The sequence below is a fragment of the Giraffa tippelskirchi genome, chromosome 10 (assembly GCF_054371585.1).
Source record: "Giraffa tippelskirchi isolate mGirTip1 chromosome 10, T2T-mGirTip1v1.2.pri, whole genome shotgun sequence".
NCBI classification, from domain to species: domain Eukaryota; kingdom Metazoa; phylum Chordata; class Mammalia; order Artiodactyla; family Giraffidae; genus Giraffa; species Giraffa tippelskirchi.
Window position 1 is genome coordinate 37,437,459 of NC_137284.1, and position 23,955 is coordinate 37,461,413.

At 36.6% G+C, this 23,955-nt stretch overlaps 1 protein-coding gene across 1 annotated transcript in view; it reads right to left on the reverse strand.

The window, feature by feature from the left end:
- The window catches only part of DLG2 (discs large MAGUK scaffold protein 2), a 2,308,738-nt gene that overhangs the window by 2,219,064 nt on the left and 65,719 nt on the right, over positions 1-23,955 (reverse strand). The window lies entirely within an intron of this gene.

The window sequence follows — 23,955 nt, forward strand, 5'->3', positions numbered from 1 at the left end:
ATTGATGCTTTTGAACTGTGGTGTTGGAGAAGACTCTTGAGAGTCCCTTGGACTGCAAGGAGATCCAACCAGTCCATCCTAAATGGGATCAGCCCTGGGTGTTCATTGGAAGGACTGATGCTGAAGCTGAAACTCCAGTACTTTGGCCACCTGATGAGAAGAATTGACTCATTGGAAAAGACCCTGATGCTGAGAAAGATTGAAGGCAGGAGGAGAAGGGGACAACAGAGGATTAGATGGTTGGATGGCATCACCGACTCAATGGACATGAGTTTGAATAAACTCCAAGAGTTGGCGATGGACAGGGAGACCTGGCATGCTGCAGTCCATGGGGTCGCAAAGAGTTGGACATGAATGAGCGACTAAACTGAACTGAAGAGCTTCCAGAGATGTGGGGCTTTCTTTGCTAAAATGAGGGTGATAGTTTCAAGCACATCAGGGTGGCTGGATACCCTGCTTATAAGTGAGCAATTCTCTTCCTTGAAGTATACTCAAGATAACGAAAGCATGTGTGCATAAAAAATTAACAATAATGTGCACAGTGGATTTATAATAGCAAAAAATCTGGAAATGATCCAAATTTCCATCAACAGGAAAATGGATAAGCAATTTGTGGTATATTCACACAATGAAACCCTATTATAAAATAAAAAGAAATAAAAATTGATATATGCACCGACATGTTAATCTTAAAAAATGATATATTGAGTTAAAAAAGCTAAATGAGTACACTTCTTTCAATCATCTGACTTGCGTTCAAAATCTTCCAGAAGTTTCCAGATTTTTTCCAGTAAAAATAAAAACAGTGCTCTTTCAATGGTCTATAAGACCTTATGGTATCTCACTCAACTACCTATCTGATCTCATTTCCTTCCACACACTCCTCCATTCTCCAACCACAGTGGCCTTCTTGTTGCTCAACCAAGATAATCACATTTCTGCCATTTGTATTCATTTTTTCCTATGCATGCTGACAAGAAAGAGGTCCAAAATAAAAATTTTTAATGAAAGTACAAAATATAAATGTAATAATACTTATTGATTCTAATTTAGGCCTTTTTTCACTAGGAAGTAAATCACTTTTTAAATAAACAAATTAAAGCTGACAGGAGACAACCAATAAATACATACATACATACATATATATGTACATATACACATACATAACCTATTGACTGTTCTGTAGTTTTCCTAATTGACATTGTTAAACCAAAAAAAAAAAAAAAAAACAACAAATGAGACAAGATTCTTAAATAAAGCCTTCACCAAAGATATACAAATGAACAGTAAACGTATAAAAAGGTGCTCAACTTCATTTATCATTAGGGACGTGCAAAACAAAATGCAGTGAGATATAATCAGACCACACAAGGGTGTCTCAAATTTTCAAGATTGGCAATGCTGTCAAAGATGTGGAACAAAAGGAATTTTCATACATTGCTGAAAGTACTGCAAATTGGTATATTTTGTCATATAATCCAACAGTTGAATTCATGCATAACTTATGAATCAGCAATTCTACTCCTAAAATCCCCATGAGTAATGCTGCAGCAGTAAATAATTCCCCAAATCCCAGCACTTTCATGGGCATATAACCTGTGCAGTCGCATAGGACCTTGAACCTAAATGGTTCCATGTTTAGCTTAACACACTGCTATAGCCATCTTGAAACCTTAATAAATGTTCATCAGTAGATTCCACATTTTCATTTTGCCCTGGTCCCTACAAATTATGCAGCTGGTCCTTTTTGAAAGCACATAAATAACAAATACGTGTGCATGTGTCAATCAAGGGATATGTACAAGTATATTCTTAGCAACAAAACTAGAAACAATTCACATGCTTTTTTGACAAGAAACTGAATAATTTGTGGAATATTCATACCACAGAATACTATACAGTAATGAAAATAAGTATAGCTATTGATATACATATATGTATACTTACACAAAGAATCGCTCCCACCTCTCCTTACTGACACATTATAAATATGTATTATTAGCAAAAAATAACCCTGTGGTATTTGAAACTATGGAGGTCTCAGAAATTATTTATTGCTGAAGCAGTACCCAGCCTAATATGACTATATATAAAGTCTATCTAATGACCATTACCATTATTAATCTACTTAAATCCACCCTGAAAATATCTACAGTTTTACCTTATTCACCTGCCACAAGTATTGAGTCCCACTGCATCTGGTATTAAAAGGGAAATGTTCTCTTTTTCTAGAATGATTTTTGTTTTAAAAAGTTCTCCTCAAATGTAGCATTCTTGGTAAATAAGACTTTGGTAAATAAGTCTACTCATGCTCTTTATACCCCTTAAAACACTAATGACTATGATCAATGTCCTCAAGTTACCTTTCCATTTCTCTATTAAAATACCTTTACACATAAAACCCTCCATCCCTTGGATTATTTTGCCAACTGCCCTTTTCTCAAAGATTTTAGGTCTAGTCTCTCCAGGGGCATGTATACAGATATGCATTTTATACAATATACAAAAGCTCCCAGACAGGGAGATAAGCTGGACTTTGTCTACTAGTAAATGGCAACCCACTCCAGTATTCTTGCCTGGAGAATCCCAGGGACAGAAGAGCCCAGTGGGCTGCTATCTATGGGGTCGCACAGAGTCGGACATGACTGAAGTGACTTAGCAACAGCAGCAGCATCAAGTAATACAAGGATCTCTTCGGACTGCAAGGATATCAAACCAGTCAATCTTAAAGGAAATCAGCCCTGAATATTCATTGGAAGGACTGATGCTGAAGCTCCAATACTTTGGCCACCTGATACAAAGAGCCAACTCAATGGAAAAGACCCTGATATTGAGAAAGACTGAAGGCAAAAGGAGAAGAGGGCCACAGAGGATGAGATAGTTTAATAGCATCACCGACTCAATGGACATGGGTTTGAACAAACCCCAGAAGACAGAGGACAGGGAAGCCTGGTATGCTGCAGTCCATGGGGTTGCAAAGAGCTGGACATGACTTAGTGACTAAACAAGAAGTAATGCATCCTCACAAGACTGGCAGTAGGGCTGTGATCCATTTTCTTTATACAAAGTTATCGATAACCTTCTGTTAAAGCTAAGTACTATTATGGGAAGATTAGCCCAGAGAGGGTTTTTTCCTAATGCACTCATTTCAGCTAGCAGAGATGAAGTTTGTTTCTCTTTAAAAGCATTGTACATGCCAGGTATTAATACACCAAAGTTTGCTTTGGGTCTGCTTTGTTTTCAGCTACCATTCTCAAAGCACTTCCATTTTTAGCCTCAATAGTTCATGGCCAAGATCGCTTTCCTGAGTCTACTTACCTGAGGCTATGTGTTAGAGGCAAAGTTAGACTGCTTTGTCCTTCTGTGCATTACACAACTCTTACACTATTACTTACTACTATTTTTAGATCCAATCACTTGGACACAGTTGTATTACAATTTCCTGTACTTGATCCCTTGTGTGGGAAAGGCTAGGGGACAACTCAGGACTTATTCATCTTCATCAACTTTTTGCCCTTCCCTTAATTCCATCATACATAAAATTTTAAAAATTAGATTTAAAAAAAATGATAAAGTAAAAATAACTCTTTGAATAAGATGTTCTCCTATTTTTCTCTTTAAAAGCATTTATAAAATCATTATTTTAAAATGCCAAGTGTATAAAATCATTTGTTTGTTATAAACATAATACCAATTGTGACCCAAATTTTAAAACAAGAATTGTAAAACAATAATACTGCTATAATTCCATTATCCTGGATTCCAAAATAAGCAGTATACTTAAGTCCTGCTGTCGGAGAGGCCCTTTCAAGTGTTGTAGCATGCGCATCATCACCAGGCTCTCAGTCCAGGATCACAAGACAAGACTGTGCCAAATAAGGTGAATGGAAAACAATAAAAAGTGCCAACCCTAATTTCTGCAACCTCAGTAAGCCAAGCCAATATTTAACTCAATTTTTTTAAGTATCTGCTTTGCACCAGCACATCAGAGCATTCAAAAATGAATCGTATCTGAAAAAATTAAGAGTCTCTCACCCAAAAGCTCACAATCCAATAGAGCGAATTAGACTATATGTTAATTTTTGGATATTCATTAATCTTCACAAAACCAACATGTGCTAGAGAATATTATACATTTTAAATGAGGAAATTAAGCGCAAAATGTTTATATGCATATAACAATTCTTATTCATTCAAAAATATATGTTAAGCGCATACTTTGAGTCAAGTACTTCTCTCCTTTTATCTTATTCTCTCTTAACTCTTCCACCCTCTTCCTGTTTCTCTTCCCTTCCTCCTTTTCACACTTTTCCTTCTTCTTCAGACAATAAAGAAATAATGCCAGACTCAAAGGCAAAAAATAAAAAGTAGGCTGTGATTGTTGTCACAGGAGAGGGGCTTTTAAAAAGTAACGAAAACACTTGAGAAGCCTAAAGACATAACATCTAGTGGGAGGAGAAAACATGGCCTAAGACTGTATGCCACAGGAACAAAAGAGGAAGTGTGAACCTGTGAAAGCATGGAAGTACAATAAAGTGAGCCTGTGACTGAATCAAGTTCCATGGAGGCAGAGGAGTAGGGTAAGACACACAGTAAGAGATAAAATTAGAAAGAAAGACTTACTCTGCACCTTGGAGTTGATAAGTCACTATTAAATAATTTTTGAATGAATTACATTAAATCTCACAATAACCCTATTAGGAAGATGCTAATATGGTACCCATTTTATAGATAAATAAACTAAGGAAGAGAAATATTCATCAACTTTCCCAAGGTCACACAGGTAGAATTCTGAAAGAGGTGCAATAACAAACCCAGAGAATCTGACTGAAGAATGTGGATATTTAACCACCACTGCTAGAGAGAGCCAATATAAAGAAAAAAGTTATTTTAATATAATTTACATACAATAAAAGAAGATTTTTGAATGTCACAATCCCCAGCTTTTCAGGTTCTCACTTACAGGGTCCTCTACATTATATAGCATATGAAAAAAAAAAAGTGCTCTTAAATATGAAATAAAAGCACAAGTTTAAAAGTAACCTAAGGTTTAGTATATCTTTTCATTATTATAATTCATCCAGAAATTGAAAGATCCTGAAAAAAAGACAACAGAAAGTTTGTGGAAGCTAGCTCTAGCAGTTTCTTAGACACTTTTTCCAAGACACTTTCCCTGATTTTGTAAAAGTTCTCATTTAGAAATATTACGTATTCATTTACTTTTATATCCATTTCCTCCACCAATGAACAGAAACAGTTCTAGGCTTCAAGTACATGAGTGTCATAGACAAACTAGCCACTGATGCCCATAAGAAATGGTCTACAGATAGCACAGATCATAATTTCCAGTAAAGTAGCATTTAGCGCTGTCTTACCTCATTCCCTTCCTTTTTAACCTTGTCTATCAACACCACTTTTGAAAGAAAAGACTTTCCCAATTTAAAGAGCAAAAAGGTAAGCATTCTTTTTTTTTTTTTTTTAACCAATGAACCTACTGAAACAGGAGAGAAGGGAGTAGGACAGAATCTTTAAAAGAATGACACAGCCATAGAACATGACAAAAACTGGCTAGAACTAACTAGATCCAAGATGGTAGAAGATTTGACTTCCAGTAGACTGTGAGACTCACTATACGCTCATTGTAATACCGTATGCTAAATGACACACACCCCCAGCACCATGACAGTTCTGACTAATCATAAAAGGCCAAAAAGTGGGTGGTGGCTAAGTTCCTGGAAATCCCCACCCCTTCCCAGAAATAGTTGAAATAATCTTCCCAGTTACTAGCCTATGAAATTATCCAGCCATAAAAACTAACCACCCCCTGCTTCAAGCCCTCCTGCCTTCTGAGATGGCCCATACTCTGTGAAGTGTTTCTTCCAAGGCTGTTCTCAACTTTTGAAGTGGACCACATTCTGTCTATAGAATGTGTATCTTTCTAAATAAATCCACTTCTTATCTATCACTTTGTCTCTCACTGAATTCTTTCTGCAGTGAGACATAAAAGAACCTGAGCTTGGGTTCAAGACCCAATCTGGGTTTAGTGTGGGTTTGAGTCCCATATGAGGGTTCAAGTCTCATCTGAATTGTACAGTTTCACTATTAAGTGAAGTGAAGTCGCTCAGTCGTGTCCAACTCTTAGTAACCCCATGGACTGCAGCCTACCAGGCTCCTCCGTCCATGGGATTTTCCAGGCAAGAGTACTGGAGTGGGGTGCCATTGCCTTCTCCGTTCACTATTAAAGAGGACCCTTAATAGATATCTGACCCCAGTTATTAATTTCTCTCAGAAAGGATTACAAATAAATTATCCTGAAACCAAAGTCATAATTTTGATGCCCATACCTTTCCCCCAACTTAACCTTATGCTATAAGTCCCACAAAACAAACAAACAAACAAACAAAAAAATACGGGGGCTTCCCTGGTGGTCCAATGGTTAAGAATCTGCTTTGCAGTGCAAGGATTATCCGTTCAATCTCTGGTCTGGAAAGATCCCTGTTGCTGTTGTTCAGTCAGTAAGTCATGTCTAACTTTTTATGACCCCATGGACTGCAGCATGCCAGGTTCCCTGTTCTTCACTATTTCCTGGAGTTTGCTGAAATGCATGTCCATTGAGTCAGGGTGATGCCATACAACCATCTCATTCTCTGTCGCCCACTTCTCCTCCTGCCCTCAATCCTTCCCAGTATCAGGGAAGATCCCACATACCATGGAACTAAGCCCAAGCACCACACTACTGAGTCAGCACTCTATAGCCCACAAGCCCCAACTACTGAGCCCACATGCTGCAACTACTAAAGTCTGCACACTTAGAGCCTGTCCTTCACAAGAGAAACCACCACAATGAGAAGCCTGCACACCACAATGACGAGTAGCCCCCACTCGCCTCAACTAGAGAAAGCACTGTGAGTAGCAACAAGGACCCATCACAGTCAAAATAAAGAAATAAATAAAAATAAAAAAACCAAAAAAAACAATGCATCGTGTTATTTAGAATATACTTTTTTTTACAACCACGTTATCTTGAAATATATGAAAATAAATTATGTAGCTCAAAGTCAGAGATGCCAAGCTAGATCTACTGTGATTTTAGTTCTAATTGGCTAGTGTGTGCTTTTGGTTCCACCTGATTTTGAGTAGAGGACAGAAAGAGGCTGTGACTCATGGCAAGAAATGGTTGAGAAAGGGGAAGAGATCATAGAGAGCTTTGTAGGCTATGCTAAGGAATTTGGAGTTTTTTGTCTGCTTTGCAGGATGGCGCTGTGGAGTGTTTACCTAACTTTTGTGACCATAAGGAGGAGAATCATTTCAGATGTCGATGAAAAATTAATCAGTTGATCTAAAAAAGAAAGAGAAAATTATATTCAAGTCAAATGTGAGGATTATAACCTGGGAAAAGCAACTCAGAAAGCTCCAAGAACTGTTTCACTCATTAGAAGTCAAGGCACAGTTATGTAAGGATTTTGAGACAGAAGGCTGTATGTTAAATGATACATTATTGATAGTTCACACAATCCAGATCTAAGCATAATTAAACAGTGATGATGGCTCCAATCCTCTGTGAATACACCATAGTAAAAACAACCTAATACACACTTTAAAAGGGTGAAGCTTATGTATGTGAATTATATCCCAATAAGCTGTTAATCAAAACATAACCAATGAAAAGAGTTTGATATGCCTGTAGCACAGGGGTTTTAAGAGAGAAGGCAAGAAAGACAAGTTGGGGTTGTATTACAGAAAGCATAAGTTGCTCAAATGTGCCATCTTGAGGAGTTCTGACCTTATCTTATGAAAGGTAGAAAGCTAAGAAATAATCGTATCAGATTCAAAAACTATGATTGAGACCACCACTAATCTGAATGGAAAGGATATAACTATAACCAGGAAGGGTTAATTTTGACTCCATGCTGAATCTGTTTCTGGGACTTTAACCCTTGTTTTTGCCATTTCTGTTATTATAATCATACATAATGGCCTGCCTCAGAGAACCCTGCCCCCTCTGCCTTACCTTTAAACTAAAGTGCCTTAGTTTAGCTCACCGGGAGATAATCTGACCCTGCCCACCTATGAATGACTGTAAGGAAATGAAACTAACACATCCCCTTGTCTGAGGCTTGCCATTTTAGGAGATGCTTGCAAGAATTAAATGATCCTTTTACTTTATTCCCTCACATCCTTCTATCTCTGATCCATTAAAGAACCTGGCATCCAGGCCCTGACAAGATGGTTATTTTGAGACAGTAGTTTGCCATCTTCTCCATCAGCTGGCTTTCCAAATAAAGTTGTATTCCTTGCCTCAACACCTTGTCCCTCAGATTTATTGGCCTCTCATGCGGTGAGCAGAGTGAGCTTGGACTAGGTAATATAATATCTATGTACTTATAGCCTTAAATCACAATGGATTACTTTCATTTACATATTGGATTATTTCCCTCATTTTTAATGACTTCACAGAACTTAGAACTAAAAAGAATATTAGAAATAATTTAGGCTAATTTCTGAAACTGAGCAGGACCCTGTGGGGCCCTCCTGAGTACAAAAGCCTTTCCATGTCTCCCATTTCTTGTTTGTAGGAAAAAGGCTTCAGCATCTGAGACCTCCATGAGTCCAGCAGATTCAAACAGTTTCTAATCAGAGAAGTAAGGAAATGCAGAAACAAAGGAGAAGCAATCAAGAAACAACAGTGCAGCAATTAAAACAGGGTACTGGTTCCTCCCCAAGGAATACACATAACAATGTATGTCAGTTCTTCTGCAGGAACAAAGGCCCCCACCCAGGTGGAGGACAATAACTTCAGGCTGACCACAGGACTCCTGGAACATTGCCCTGTTAACACCACCAACCAATCAGGAAGAAAGTCACAAACCCTGCAGCCCTCACCCCAAATTTTGCCTATAAAAACACTTCTCTGAGAACCATCAGGAAGTTCAGGTTTTTTGAGCATGAGCCACTTGTTCTTGCTTGGCCCTGCAATAAGCCTTTCTCTGCTCCAAAATCTGAGGTTTGTTTGACCTCACTGTGCATCAGCACATGAAACTGCATTCAACAACACTTCTTCATTTAACAGGTAAGGAAACTGGGCCTAAAAAAAGTAACTTATTTGTCCATTCTCATACAGCTAATGAGTATCATTGTTTATAAATATCTATTTAATCTTCAATAAATATCTATTATTATAAGATACACTAATGGGCTTTATGAAAACTGGGTCAGTAAGTGACTTACAAAATGTCCCTCAGATCCCTTGAGATGGTTTATAAAACTTCTACTGATTTGACATTTGTGGTGGAACAATTAGTAGATTAAGTGTAAAAAATACTCAGTTTTGAATCCACAGAAATTACTTCGAAGGATTAAAATTTTATCCACCACCCTCTAATCACAAAAAACTGATCATTTCAGCTAAATTCTGCATTATGAATTCAGTGCCCTTTTACTTCTATCCTTCCCATTCTTTTGTAATTACTCCATATCTCCTAATACTAGGCTCCTTATTGAATTGCTAATAAAATCCAGGAAACGCCCTAAGAATTCAATTCAGATGTAAATGGAATTATTTGGGTTGTTCTCTGTCTCTGCTTTTAAAAAATCATAATATGAAACAGTGTGCTGTTACTAAAAGTCCCACAGACTTCTCAGCTTGATAACTGAAGTAATTTAGAAAACTAAGAAAAAAATCTGTGACTGCTTTACAGCTAATTTATTTACAACAACTTCAGGATTGTGAAAACTCACCCACACATGTATACCTACTGAGAAAGAAAAATAAATTCTTTCTGAAACAGCAGCTACTTTTTAGCCCTGCTGGTGCTTTCTTCTCATTTCTTTTTCCTTACTTCCTCCTCATTTTAGGTAACTTCAATAAGACGTCAGTTATAAATCTAAATTTACTTCTGAGTTCAACCTAACTAAGAATTAAAAGTGGTACCTCCTCCATTATTAAGCCATCTTCTGGAGATGCATTATGTTGAAGAACCCCCCACCACAGACCTACACAAAATTGTGTGTTCAAATTAAATTGTAAAAAAATTGGGATAAGGTCTATGCATTTGACTAGTCAATGAACTATGCAAGATGCTTTGAAGTTACAACAGAACAAAATGAGGAATTTTAGTTTTTATGGAAAGGAAATTCATGAGTGAGGCTTCATCTTTTAAAGTAAATGCTCCTATCTTCAATAAGAGCTTTTTTTTTCTTTCGTAATTCTGCATAATATATGACAACATGGAGACCAGGAAAAAATGCTGACCTGTCAGCTGTGGGTTTTAGAGTAGGACTTAAAGTTCTCAAAGGTCTCTTAGATCTTAAACGCTATAATCCTATGATTCTTTCCTCTTCTTTTTTGTGTCATAGCACAACCATTTGATATGACATTCTGCAGCCTAAAATGTCAAAGTAAATAATTTCAATATTGAATTAATGTTTCAAAAAGTCAGTTCCAGCCCAAAGGCATCTAAAAAGAAATGAAAATTGTCAAATATATCAGTCAGATACATAAAAGATATATATGTACCTATGTGTTTGTATATATGTGAAGTTAAATGTTTGAAAGAATATCCATCAATATGGATAGACAGTTACTATGTCTAAGTGATATTACTGTTAGGCTTAGCTACAGGTGATTTAATCTTCTTATGCTTTTCTAGGTCTGAATATTTCACAACAAAAATGTAAATTTTACAAATATTAAAAAAGAGCATTTCTAAATTACAAAGAAAAAAACTTTAAAAAGGTACAAAGGAAAATTGTCATCTTTGGTGAGCTTGTCCACCACCACCAAGATGCAGCTTGTCCATGAGACAGAGATGGTCAATGAGGAAGTTAATCTTGAGAGTGTCTCTTGGGAACTTGATAGGCTGGAGGTACTGGATATGTTGGAGGTAGACAGCAGAAACAACTGTCTATCCATTTTGACCTTCTAGGCTCTGTTGGGTTGTCTGGCTTGCTACCAAATGCAGTTAACACCAGAAGTCCTTGAGAATCATGGCTAGGGATGTAAGTGGATCAGCTAGATGACCCACAGAGGTGGAACTGGATCAAAGCTGAAACACTGATGTGCAATCTTCGCTACCAAGAATGGCAACTGGCTGGTTTGGGTAAGGTAAATCCCTCCCTGCTATTCTGCATCATAAGAGGCCCACTCTGGATAACTCCTAAGTTCAAAGTTGGTTCCTCTTTACTGTAAACACTGAAAATGCTTTCCTTGATCCTACTCTGTGTCATATTCAAGGCCATATCCTTTGACTTGATGGGCATTAGAGTACTGAAAGTCAAATGTCTAAATAGAAGGGATAAGTTAAATCACCTGTATCCTACGAAAAACTTCAGAAACAATCATCTTATGGTCATGAAAGAAAATATAAAAGAAAATTGGCACAATCATATTCCTTAAAATCCTAGCAGCCTCTTGTTAGTTTCAAGATAGGATCCTAAGTGCATTATCAATCAGTATGTCTGGGAGAGGTGAAGTATAAATGATATGTAGAAAGACTAGAGATCTCTTCAAGAAAATTAGAGATACCAAGGGAACATTTGATGCAAAGATGGTCACACTAAAAGACAGATATGGTATGGACCTAACAGAAGCAGAAGATATTAAGAAGAGGTGGCAAGAATACACAGAAGAACTGTACAAAAAAGATCTAAGCGACCCAGATAATCACGATGCTGTGATCACCCACCTAGAGCCAGACATCCTGGAATGAAAAGTCAAGTGGGCCTTAGGAAGCATCACTATGAACAAAGCTAGTGGAGGTGATAGAATTCCAGTTTAGCTCTTTAAAATCCTACAATATAATGCTGTGAAAGTGCTACACTCAATATGCCAGCAAATTTGAAAAACTCAGCAGTGGCCACAGGACTAGAAAAGGTCAGTTTTCATTCCAAACCCAAAGAAGGGCAATGCCAAAGAACGCTCAAACTACCACACAATTGTACTCATCTCACACACTAGGCAAAGTAATGCTCAAAATTCTCCAAACCAGGCTTTAACAGTATGTGAACTGTGAAATTCCAGATTTCAAGCTGGATTTAGAAAAGGCAGAGGAACCAGAGATCAAATTGCCAACATCTGCTGGATCATCGAAAAAGCAAGAAAGTTCCAGAAAAACATCTATTTCTGCTTTATTGACTATGCCAAAGCCTTTGATTATTGTGGATTACAACAAACTGTGGAAAATTCTTCAAGAGATGGGAATACCAGACCACCTGACCTGTCTCCTGAGAAATCTATATGCAAGTCAAGAAGCAACAGCTAGAACTGGACATAGATCAATAGATTGGTTCCAAATCGGGAAAGGAGTACGTCAAGGCTGTATACTGTCAGCCTGCCTATTTAACTTATATGCAGAGTACATCATGAGAAATGCCAGGCTGGATGAAGCACAACCTGGAATCAAGATTGCCGGGAAAAATATCAACAATCTCAGATATGCAGATGACACCACACTTATGGCAGAAAGTGAAGAAGAACTAAAGAGCCTCTTGATGAAAGTGAAAGAGGAGAGTGAAAAAGCTGCCTTAAAACTCAACATTCAGAAAACTCAGATCATGGCATCTGGTCCCATCCCTTCATGGCAAATAGATGGGGAAACAATGGAAACAATGACAGACTTTATTTTGGGGGGCTCTAAAATCACTGCAGATGGTAATTTCAGCCATGAAATTAAAAGATGTTTGCTCTTTGGAAGAAAAGTTATGACCAACCTAGACAGCACATTAAAAAGCAGAGACATTACTTTGCCGATAAAGGCCCGTCTAGTCAAAGCTATGGTTTTTCCAGTAGTCATGTATGGATGTGAGAGTTGGACTATAAAGAAAGCTAAGCACTGAAGAATTGATCCTTTTGAACTGTGGTATTGGGGAAGATTCTCGAGAGTCCCTTGGACTGCAAGGAAATCCAACCAGTCCATCCTAAAGGAAATCAGTCCTCAATATTCATTGGAAGGACTGATGCTGAAGCTGAAACTCCAATACTTTGGCCACCTGATGCAAAGAACTGACTCATTTGAAAAGACCCTGATGCTGGGAAAGACTGAAAGTGGGAGGAGAAGGGGACAAGAGGATGAGACGGTTAGATGGCATCACCAACTCAATGGATAAGAGTCTGAGTAAACTCTGGGAGTTGGTGATGGACAGGGAGGTCTGGCATGCTGCAGTCCATGCGGTCACAAAGAGTTGGACACGACTGAGTGACTGAACTGAACTGATGTTTTGAATAACTTTCCCAAATAATTCTGAAAAAATCAGTGCTCATTCCTATGGGACATGAGTGATGCAGTAAAATATTAATACATGTAAATACCAGATATATGTATATACTAAACAGTGTATACCTTACAAACAAATTTGCTATAGGTATAGAAATATGAGAGAGTAATGACTAAGCCATTATGTTACCCAAAAAGATGAATATACAATATCAGTAAGAGCTAAGAGAAAAATCAAAGTTTAATGTAGTACAAATGTCTCTAAACATAAATTTTCTCATCACAATTAGTGCAGTATTTCTCAGATTTAGGTCTTTTAAATTAAAAATTATTTTTAAATGAAAAATAATTATAATTGACCTCCAATACTCATATTTTATTCAATCTAAGTACAAACAAAATTCGACAAAACATTATGCATGTGGTTCCTTCACAAATAAAATTACACAAATCTACTAATTAAAAATACATACAGCTATAAAACATTAACATGCAAATTAATAATAGTAATTTTATGACACATGATATTGTTTAGCTGAACCTAATGTGCTGATGTTGAACATAATGGTAGGAAAATATAGCAAATCCAGATTTCCATTTAATTTCCAAATTTTTTTTGTTTCAGTACTATGGTATTCCTATTCAAGACCTGCAGTGTAACAATGTGCCTGATTGAGCAACTGAAGATCTTATTCCATCTATAAACACATATGAAATGCTGCATAAAATATAGTTCCCAAATATTAAGGATGTATCAAAGCTAAAAAAAAAACTTTAAAAAAAGAAGAGGAAATCCCCAACATAAGAGAAACAGAGGGAACTCAAGTCATAACAATAATTATAGATGGTGTGACTTAAGTAGTCAAAGGAAATATTCTACCCAGATAATATAATCCAAAAGCCTGGGGTCACAATTTTAATGCCTATGCAGGGACTGAGGCAAGATCTTGAAATGAAATTTCCTTTACTAAAAAGTGAAAGTTTCCTATTCATAAAATGGGTTTTTTTTAAAGCCTAAAGCTTTCAACCCAAGGCAGTGAGGAGAATTTTACCACTGCTGAGTGCTGATTAGAAAGGGGAAGTCTCCCATGAGAAATCAAAAGTCTAATCCTACACATTAATGAGGAGCAAAAGTCCCAAACCAAGAAATTTTTTAAAACTGACCTCAGATCAGTAGAACTCCTAGAGCACCCAGCAAAAGTAAAACTCATCTCTAGAGCTATTTCTACAACAAATGTACTCTCATGGAAAAATCAACTGCTGATAAAAGGATACAAGTCATATGAGGACCTGATTCACCATAATGGTGAGTCAACAAATGAGTAAAAACAAATGAACACATAACAAATAAGACAATTTTTACATTTCCCCCTCAAAAAAAAACTTAAAAAAATAAAACAGTCTGAGATTTAAAAAATATATATTCTTGGATGTATTTTAAAAGATAAAAGAAGAAATAAAAACAAACTTTTAAAAGAAGACATCAGAATCTCATGATAAAGAACAAATGATTAAAAAAAAAAAAACTTCTAGAAATAAAAAATCACCAACATTTTAAAATCTCAGTGTATGTATTAATCAGATCATATGCAGCTGAATAGAAAATTATTATATGGGAGGATGGACTTGAGAAAATTACTCAGAATGCAACACAATAAAGAAACAGAAAACACAAACAAAAGGATGAGAGTCATGGAGAATAGAATGAAAAAGGCAATCATGTCTATTTAAATTGGAAGTTCCAAAAGAAAATAAGAAAGCAAATACTGAATAGATGATAGATAAGAATTTGCCATAATCAATGAAAAACAAGATCAGATAGAGGAAGCAAATGAATCCTATGCAAAAAAATTTCAAACAAATCCTTTTTTCTCTTCTGATACATCACTGGAATGCAATACTGAAGATAATTTAAGACCAAAAAAAAAAATTGCTAGGAGCAAACTCACAGAAAAGACACACTGAATGCAACAGAAAATCGATTAGATAAAAAGTAACCTAATTATCATTTCATTAATTCACTAATATTTGTTGAATGCCAGACACTGTTCTAGGCCCTGGGAATATAGCAGTGAACAAAACAATTATTGCCTTCACAGAGCCCACATCCTGGTGACAGGAAAAGAATAATATCTACAAGTAAAAATATAAAATCAATATGAACCCAGAATCTAAGCTACTTTTTCTGTCAGTCAGTGATTACCATTAAGTACTTTTTACCCATATACTTTTTATGTGCCAGATACTCTTCTAAGTGTTGGAATATATCAAATAACACATTAAAACACCCTGGCCTTCATGCAGAGGATAAATTAAAAAAATAATAATAATATCTCAGAGGATAAGTAATAAACATAAAAATATATAAAATACATAATTATTACTATAATAAATGCTATTTTTAAAATTAAGACAAGTGAGGTGGGAAGTGGGAGATAGAGCTGAGGTTAGAGAAGGCTGAAAGTTCAAAGAGGTTAAAATTAAGCCTTTAAGTGGATTTTTAGTAAGGACTCAGATTTCTAGCTAAACCAACATTCTATAATAAAATTAAAACATTTTCAGATTAAAAAATTGACATTAATAAGCTGAAAGATACCAAATGATATGTGAAGGAAACTACATACAAAAAAGAAGTGGAATATAAAAGGCAGTATTAAGGAAAAATATTCCTTTCATGTGCACATTAAGCAGTCACAAAAATTATCCACATAACAGATTACAATCATCTCTCTCAACAAATAGGAAACAACAAAATTTAGTGTGCAGAAAGAATGTAAAGCAATAAAATTGAAGATCAAAGAGAAAAAGAAAGTCAACTTTAAAATTACCTTAAAATTTTACCTTAAATTATATTACATAGAAATTACACAGTTCATTATTTAAATTTCTACTTCATTACAGATATATCAAATATCTACCAATTAACATGAAATACCAATGAATATATGTGGGTTGCAGATACAGTGAATTTAACAGGGAGACTTATAGTTGCAACAAACATATTAGAGAAGGAAAAACTCAGAAAACTATTAGCCAAAATTCAACTCTAAGCATGTGAATCAAATTTGATAAAATAGAAAAAGCAAAGACTAATAGAGAGCAGATTAACAAAAGCAAAAAATATGTCTTTGAAAAGAATAAAAAAGTTGTCAAACCTCTGATCATATTGATCACAAAAAAAGTTGAGAGAAAACAAAAATAAACAGTACTAGAAATAACAAATAGACTTCATTATAAGTAGAGATTTAAGATCATAAGAGAACAGTATGAACTGCTTTAAGCCAATAAATTTTAAAACATGGACAAGGGGGATAATTTCCTGGAAAAACAGAATTTACTTTAACTAAAGAGCAAAGTACAACTTAAACAGACCTATAACCATTTTAGGATACTGAAGAAGTCACAAAACCAACCTACAAAGACACCACAGTAAATGGTTTCACAAACAAGTTTTATCACACCTTCAGGGAACTAAAAATTTCTTCTTTCTGCACAAAATGTCCTAGAGAACAGAAAATAAAGCTTCCCTGATTCTTTATGAAGCCAATGAAAACTTGGTATAAAAACTGTACAAGAACAGTGTGAGAAAATAAAATTATAGTTTAACTGCACATATAAACATAGACACCAAAATTCTAAATAAGACATTAGCAAGCCACCTCCAGAACTCTATGTTTAAATTACATCAGAGAATTCTTAAATGCTTAAGTATACCTTTTATACAGATCTATATCATGAGTAACTTCAAGTTGTTCTATATTAGTTATTTATATTAATCTAACTAAAATATCCAGCAAGCAACTCTTGAAACTAATGATAATGAGTTGTCACATAATAATTTTGTAACAATTTGTTGTTTACTTAAACATAAGATTTACACTGAGATGTTGTTGAAATAGAAATTATGTGGATATCTAATGTAATATTCTGAAAATCAAATACAAAAAGTCTCTTCACTGTGTATTTACTATTACATTTATACAAAATTTCATGATGTAAAAGCCAAGAAGATCTACTCCAGTTAAAATTTAGATGGAAAACCTAGCTTCTCATGGTTTAGCATTCTCCCTATCACTGTCCATACTCATCCACTGACTCTAGGATTCTAAAAAATTCAAATTTTGAAAACCACTGTAATGGATCAAAATTACTTTTAAACAAGATTATATTATGATTTCTTCATAATTTATAACTTTCCAGGTCTTTCATAATAGCATATTACATCAGTCTGAAATTGTTGTTCTTTACAAGTCAAATTGGTTTTTATTTTCCATGAAATCTTCTTAGTGTTTGCAAATTGAATTTTATAAACATGTCATCAGGCCTTTTGATCTTAAAACACTTCTTCACACTAACAGTTTTATGTTACCTTTTGTATAATTAATGTTCTAACTAAGAATTGTTTCTCTAAAATTAAAAAGCCTAAGGGAATCTAGAGCACAGATGTGTTAGCAGATGTGACGAACTGGACAGCTGATAAGATTTAACAACTTAAATATTATAAGCCCACCCATGTGCACCAAGTAATCAGAATAACAGCAAAATAACAGAAAAAGCCTCACAATATCACAGTACAGCCTTCAGAATTTTCTATAAATGAGTTAACTTTGGGCAAAGCTTCACTACAAAGTACATTCTCTCTTACAGTTATCTCAGTAGAGAGATTTTAAAAATACATTTTATTAGATGATTAAATTCACTGAAAAGCAAAAACTAAACAGCAAATTGTATATAACGAAAGCTCAAAACTTGGCATAACTATTTTAAGTAGGTAAACATACAAAATGTTTTTTAAACATTGAAGCTACTAGATGTAAAGAAAACCAACTCCAGCAAAAAAGCAAGGTTTCTCAAATCTCAAAATCTTAAACCTTTTTAAAAAACACCCTCTGGTGTGGTAATAGGGAGAAGTTTTTTTTTTATCAGCCTCAACAATATCAAAAGTAAAATGAAACAGAACACATTTAAGAAAAAAAAAATGATAAAATTATAGCCAAGGTACTATGAGTTGCCATACGACGATGGGCAAACCTAGATAGTGTGTTGAAAAACACAGATCTGCCAATAAGGGTCTGTATAGTCAAGACTATTGTCTTCTCAGCGATCACATATGGTTGTGAGAGCTGGGCCACAAGGAAGGCAGAACGCCAAAGAATTGATGCCTTCAAATCCTGGTGATGGAGAAGACTCCTGAAAGCCCATTGGACAGCAAGGAGATCAAACCAGTCAATCTTAAGGGAAATCAACCCTGAATATGCACTGGAAGCACTGATGCTGAAGCCGAAGCGCCAGTATTTTGGCCATCTGATGCAAACAGACAACTCATTGGAAAAGTCCCTGATGCCGGGAAAGATTGAGGTCGGAAGGAGAAGAGGGAGTCAGAGGATGAGATGGCTGGACAGCATTGTTGATGGAATGAACATGAACTTGGGCACACTCCAGGAGATGGTGAGGGACAGGGAGGCCTGGAGGGCTGCAGTCCATGAGGTCACAAAGAGTCGGACACAACTTGGTGACTGAACAACAACTATGAGTTAGCAGTAACACAGCTGTGAGAGAACCAGTGTATAAGAAATAAATCAGTCTATTCTCACAAACATAGTGCATAATATCACAAGTTTATGTATTAGAAACTAAATCTAAAAAGTACATACAGGAGTTATTATCTACCTGAAAGACAAACAATCAAGTCAAGCGAATGTGTGTGTGTATATATATATATATATGTGTATGTATATATATATATACATACACATATATATATGCTAATATGCTAAGTCACCTCAGCCGTGTCCGACTCTGTGCGACCCCATAGACGGCAGCCCACCAGGCTCCGCCGTCCCTGGGATTCTCCAGGCAAGAACACTGGAGTGGGTTGCCATTTCCTTCTCCAATGCATGAAAGTGAAAAGTGAAAGTGAAGTCGCTCAGTCGTGTCCAACTCTTAGCGACCCCATGGACTGCAGCCTACCAGGCTCCTCCATCCATGGGATTTTCCAGGCAAGAGTACTGGAGTGGGGTGCCATTGCCTTCTCCGACACACATATATATACATACATATATATTTTCACACAATCGTATTGCTCTGAACTTCAAATAAATAATCCTCTGATTAAATATAAATAGGTTTGCTTTGCTCTTAAGTAGAATATTATCTGAATACTGGAATTCTAGAGTCTAAATTCTTATGACTAGGTCAAAAATAACAATCAGTTTTTCCAATCAGTTAACAAAGTTAATTGTTATTTAAATAATCATGTGGTTGTAACTTTTTGTGTACTTCCTAGAGACATCATCATCTGGAAACAGAAAAGCCTTTGAAATTTAAACTGAAAAATTAGTTGTCAAGGTCTAGAAAAGACCAGAGAATATTGTCTCATTCTTCCAAGAAATAAAATAGATGTCTATTTTACAAGGCATACAGGCAATTCAATGAGGAAAGAACAGTCTTTTCAACAAATGGAGTTGAGACTATTAGAAATCTGTAAGGAAAAAGGAGAGGGGGGAGGGAAGGTATTAGACCCTTACTTCACATAATATACAAATCTTAACTCAAAATGGATCACAGACCTGGGAATCCCCTGGTGATCCACTAGTTAGGACTTGGCATTCTCAATGGTAGGGCTCCAGGTTTAATTCCTGGTCAGGGAACTAAGATCCCACAAGCCGTACAGTGCAGTCAAAAGCAAAAAAACAAACAAAAACCAAAACAGATCACAGACCTGAAGGTAAAAGCTAAAAGTTTAAAATGTCTAAAAGAAAGAAAACATTCACCATTTTAGGTTAGGAAAGAGTGTTTAGATATGATACCAAATACATGAGTCTTTAAAGAAAAACTCAATAAATTACACAATCAAAACCATAAACCACCTTTAATGCACACCATTGTAAAAGTAAAAGACAAGTTAATGACCACAGAAAATATTTGCAATTATTTCATCGGGAAAAAAAACATGTATCCAAAATGGAAAATGACAATTAAAAATTAGTAATAAGAAGACAGACAACCTAATTTTGAAATGGGCAAAAGGGTTTTAACCTAAATAACCTAGGAGGCTCCTCAGCTCACCTTCTCTAGTGGACACAATAAACTTACACCTACACACAGAAGACTTCCCTCTAAAACATTCAAAAGCTAGCTGAGTGCTTACCACACATTGGGAAAATGAGGGTAAAAGTCACATTGATTGGGTCACCAGTGTATCCCTGAAAGGAACTTGTGCACATATCTGGCATGTGGCTTTTACAGCTGCGACCAGGGGACTTACCCTTTGATCACCTGACTCTGGTGGCCAGTGAGGCTTCAATTCCAGGCTCCAAAGAACTTATAGCAAATAAACAAACACTACTTAATCAGTTATTCTCCCATAGCTCGGTGCATAAAAAGCAAACAGAAATGCTCCTTTACCAGTCTTTTCTGAAAGAGGCCTTAAGCATACTTGAAAAACTGCTGTCTGAGGGTCAGACTTGTAATTTAGTGTGTATCTAGGGACAGACTATGCTCCTCACCAGAGACCTGGGAAGCCAGCAGACAGCACTCTGCCTTCTACCTGTAGCCAGCTTCAAATCACCATTATCACCCTACAAGGAGCTTGTACACATCTGGCACACTGGCTGTTACACTGCAGCAAGAGATACACACTTCGATTTCCTGGCTCTGGTGAACAACAGGGACTGTGTTTGTGGGTCCCACAGGACTGCAGAAAACACAAAAGCAATTCTTAATCTACTATCCCCCTGGGCTCTGGACAAAGGGAACAAAGAGAAATGCCCATTTCCCAGTCTTTCCCTACAACAGATCTACTTGCACATATTGAAAACTGCTGTCGGAGGGTTCGGATTCTAATCAGCTTGCAGCTAAAAGCTGAGACATGAAAAGATGCTCAACATCACTCATTATTAGAGAAATGCAAATCAAAACCTCAATGAGGTATCATTTCACACCAGTCAGAATGGCTGCTATCCAAAAGTCTACAAGCAATAAATGCTGGAGAGGGTGTGGAGAAAAGGGAACCCTCTTACACTGTTGGTGGGAATGCAAACTAGTACAGCCACTATGGAGAACAGTGTGGAGATTCCTTAAAAAACTGAGAATAGAACTGCCATATGACCCAGCAATCCCACTGCTGGGCATATACACCGAGGAAACCAGAATTGAAAGAGACGCGTGTACCCCAATGTTCATCGCAGCACTGTTTACAATAGCCAGGACATGGAAGCAACCTAGATGTCCATCAGCCGACGAATGGATAAGGAAGCTGTGGTACATATACACAATGGAATATTACTCAGCCATTAAAAAAAATACATTTGAATCGGTTCTACTGAGATGGATGAAACTGGAGCCCATTATACAGAGTGAAGTAAGCCAGAAAGAAAAACAACAATACAGTATACTAATGCATATATATGGAATTTGAAAGATGGTAACGATAACCCTATATGCGAGACAGAATAAGAGACACAGACGCATGGAACAATTTTATGGACTCTGAGGGAGAAGGTGAGGGTGGGACGTTCTGGGAGAATGGCATTGAGACATGTGTATTGTCATATGTGAAACAGAGCACCATTCCATGTTCGATGCATGTGACAAGGGCTCAGGGCCGGGGCAATGGGATGATCCAGAAGGATGGGATGGGGAGGGAGGTGGGTGGGGGGTCCGGGAAGGGGAACACATGCAAACCCATGGCTGATTCATGTCAATGTATGGCAAAAACTATTACAATATTGTAAAGTAATTAGCCCCCAACTAAAATAAATAAATTTATTTAAAAAAAAAAAAAAAAACTAGAAAAAAAAAAAAAAAGCTGAGACCCTCACTTTCGGGACACTGAAAGTTCTCAGCATACTCTCATCTACTGAGAACCACTAAGAAAAACAAAAGCAGCTTCAACAACCACAAAGGTTTGAGACTCAACCACGGGCTAAGAGCCAGGCTGAACGACAAGGTTTATCTTCTACATGAGACCACTCCATTAAGACTGAGGGATGTGGCTGTTTATCTAACACACAGAAACTAACGCAGGAAGTCAAGGAAAATACAGAAACAGAAGGATATGTTCCAAACAAAAGAACAAGACAAAACTCCAGAAACAGACCTAAAAAAAAAAAAAGATAAGTGATATACCTGATAAAGAGTCAAAATAATGTTCATAGAGATCTCACGGAAGTCTGGGGAACAGTTCATGAACAAAGTAAGAATTCCAACAAAGAGATGTAAAATATAAAGAAAGTCCAAACAGAAATCACAGAGCTGAGGAGTATAATACCTGTACTGAAAAATTCAATACAAGGATTCAATAGCAGACTTGAAAACAGGGCAATGGAATTCACTCCATCAGAGAAGCAAAAAGGAACAAGAATAAAAGAGAATGAATGCAGAGGTCCAAAGAACAGCAAGGAGAAACAAGAAAGCCTCCCTCAATGATCAGTGCAAAGAAACAGAGGAAAACAATAGAATGGGAAAGACTAGAGATCTCTTCAAGAAAATGAGAGATACCAAGGGAATATTTCATGCAAAGATGGGCACAATATAGGACAGAAATGGTATGGACCTAACAGAAGCAGAAGACATTAAGAAGAGGTGGCAAGAAAACACAGAACTATACAAAAAAGATCTTCGCAACCCAGATAACCACGATGATGTGATCACTCACCCAGAGCCAGACATCCTGGAATCAAAGTCAAGTGGGCCTTAGGAAGCATCACTACACACAAAGCTAGTGGAGGTGATGGAATTCCAGTTGAGTTATTTCAAATCCTAAAAGATGATACTGTGAAAGTACTGCACTCAATATGCCAGCAAATCTGGAAAACTCAGCAGTGGCCACAGGACTGGAAAAGGTCAGCTTTCATTCTGATCCCAAAGAAAGGCAATGCCAAAGAATGTTCAAACTACCGCACAATTGCACTCATCTCACACGCTAGTAAAGTAATGCTCAAAATTCTCCAAGCCAGGCTTCAGCAATACATGAACCGTGAACTTCCAGATGTTCAAGCTGGATTTAGAAAAGGCAGAGGAACCAGAGATCAAATTGCCAACATCCTCTGGATCATTGAAAAAGCAAGAGATACCAGAGAAACATCTACTTCTGCTTTTTTGATTATGCCAAAGCCTTTCACTGTGTAGATCACAACAAACTGTGGAAAATTCTTCAAGAGATGGTAATACTAGACCACCTTACCACCTCCTGAGAAATCTATATGCAGGTCAAGAAGCAACAGTTAGTACCAGACATGGAACAACAGACTGGTTCCAAACTGGGAAAGGAGTACGTCAAGGCTGTATATTGTCACCTTGCTTATTTAACTTATATGCAGAGTACATCATGAGAAATGTCGAGGTGGATGAAGCACAAGCTGGAATCAAGATTGCCGGGAAAAATATCAATAACCTCAGATACGCAGATGACACCGTTCTTATGGCAGAAAGTAAAGAAGAACTAAAGCGCCTCTTGATGAAAGTGAAGAGGAGAGTGAAAAAGCTGGCTTAAAACTCAACATTCAAAAAATGAAGATCATGGCATCTGGTCCCATCACTTCATGGCAAATAGATGGGGAAACAATGGAAACAATGACAGACTTTATTTTGGCGTCTCCAAAATCACTGCAGTTGGTGACTGCAGTCATGAAATTAAAAGATGCTTGCTCCTTGGGAGAAAAGTTATGACCAACCTAGACAGCATATTAAAAAGCAGAGACATTACTTTGCCAAAAAAGGTCCATTTAGTCAAAGCTATGGT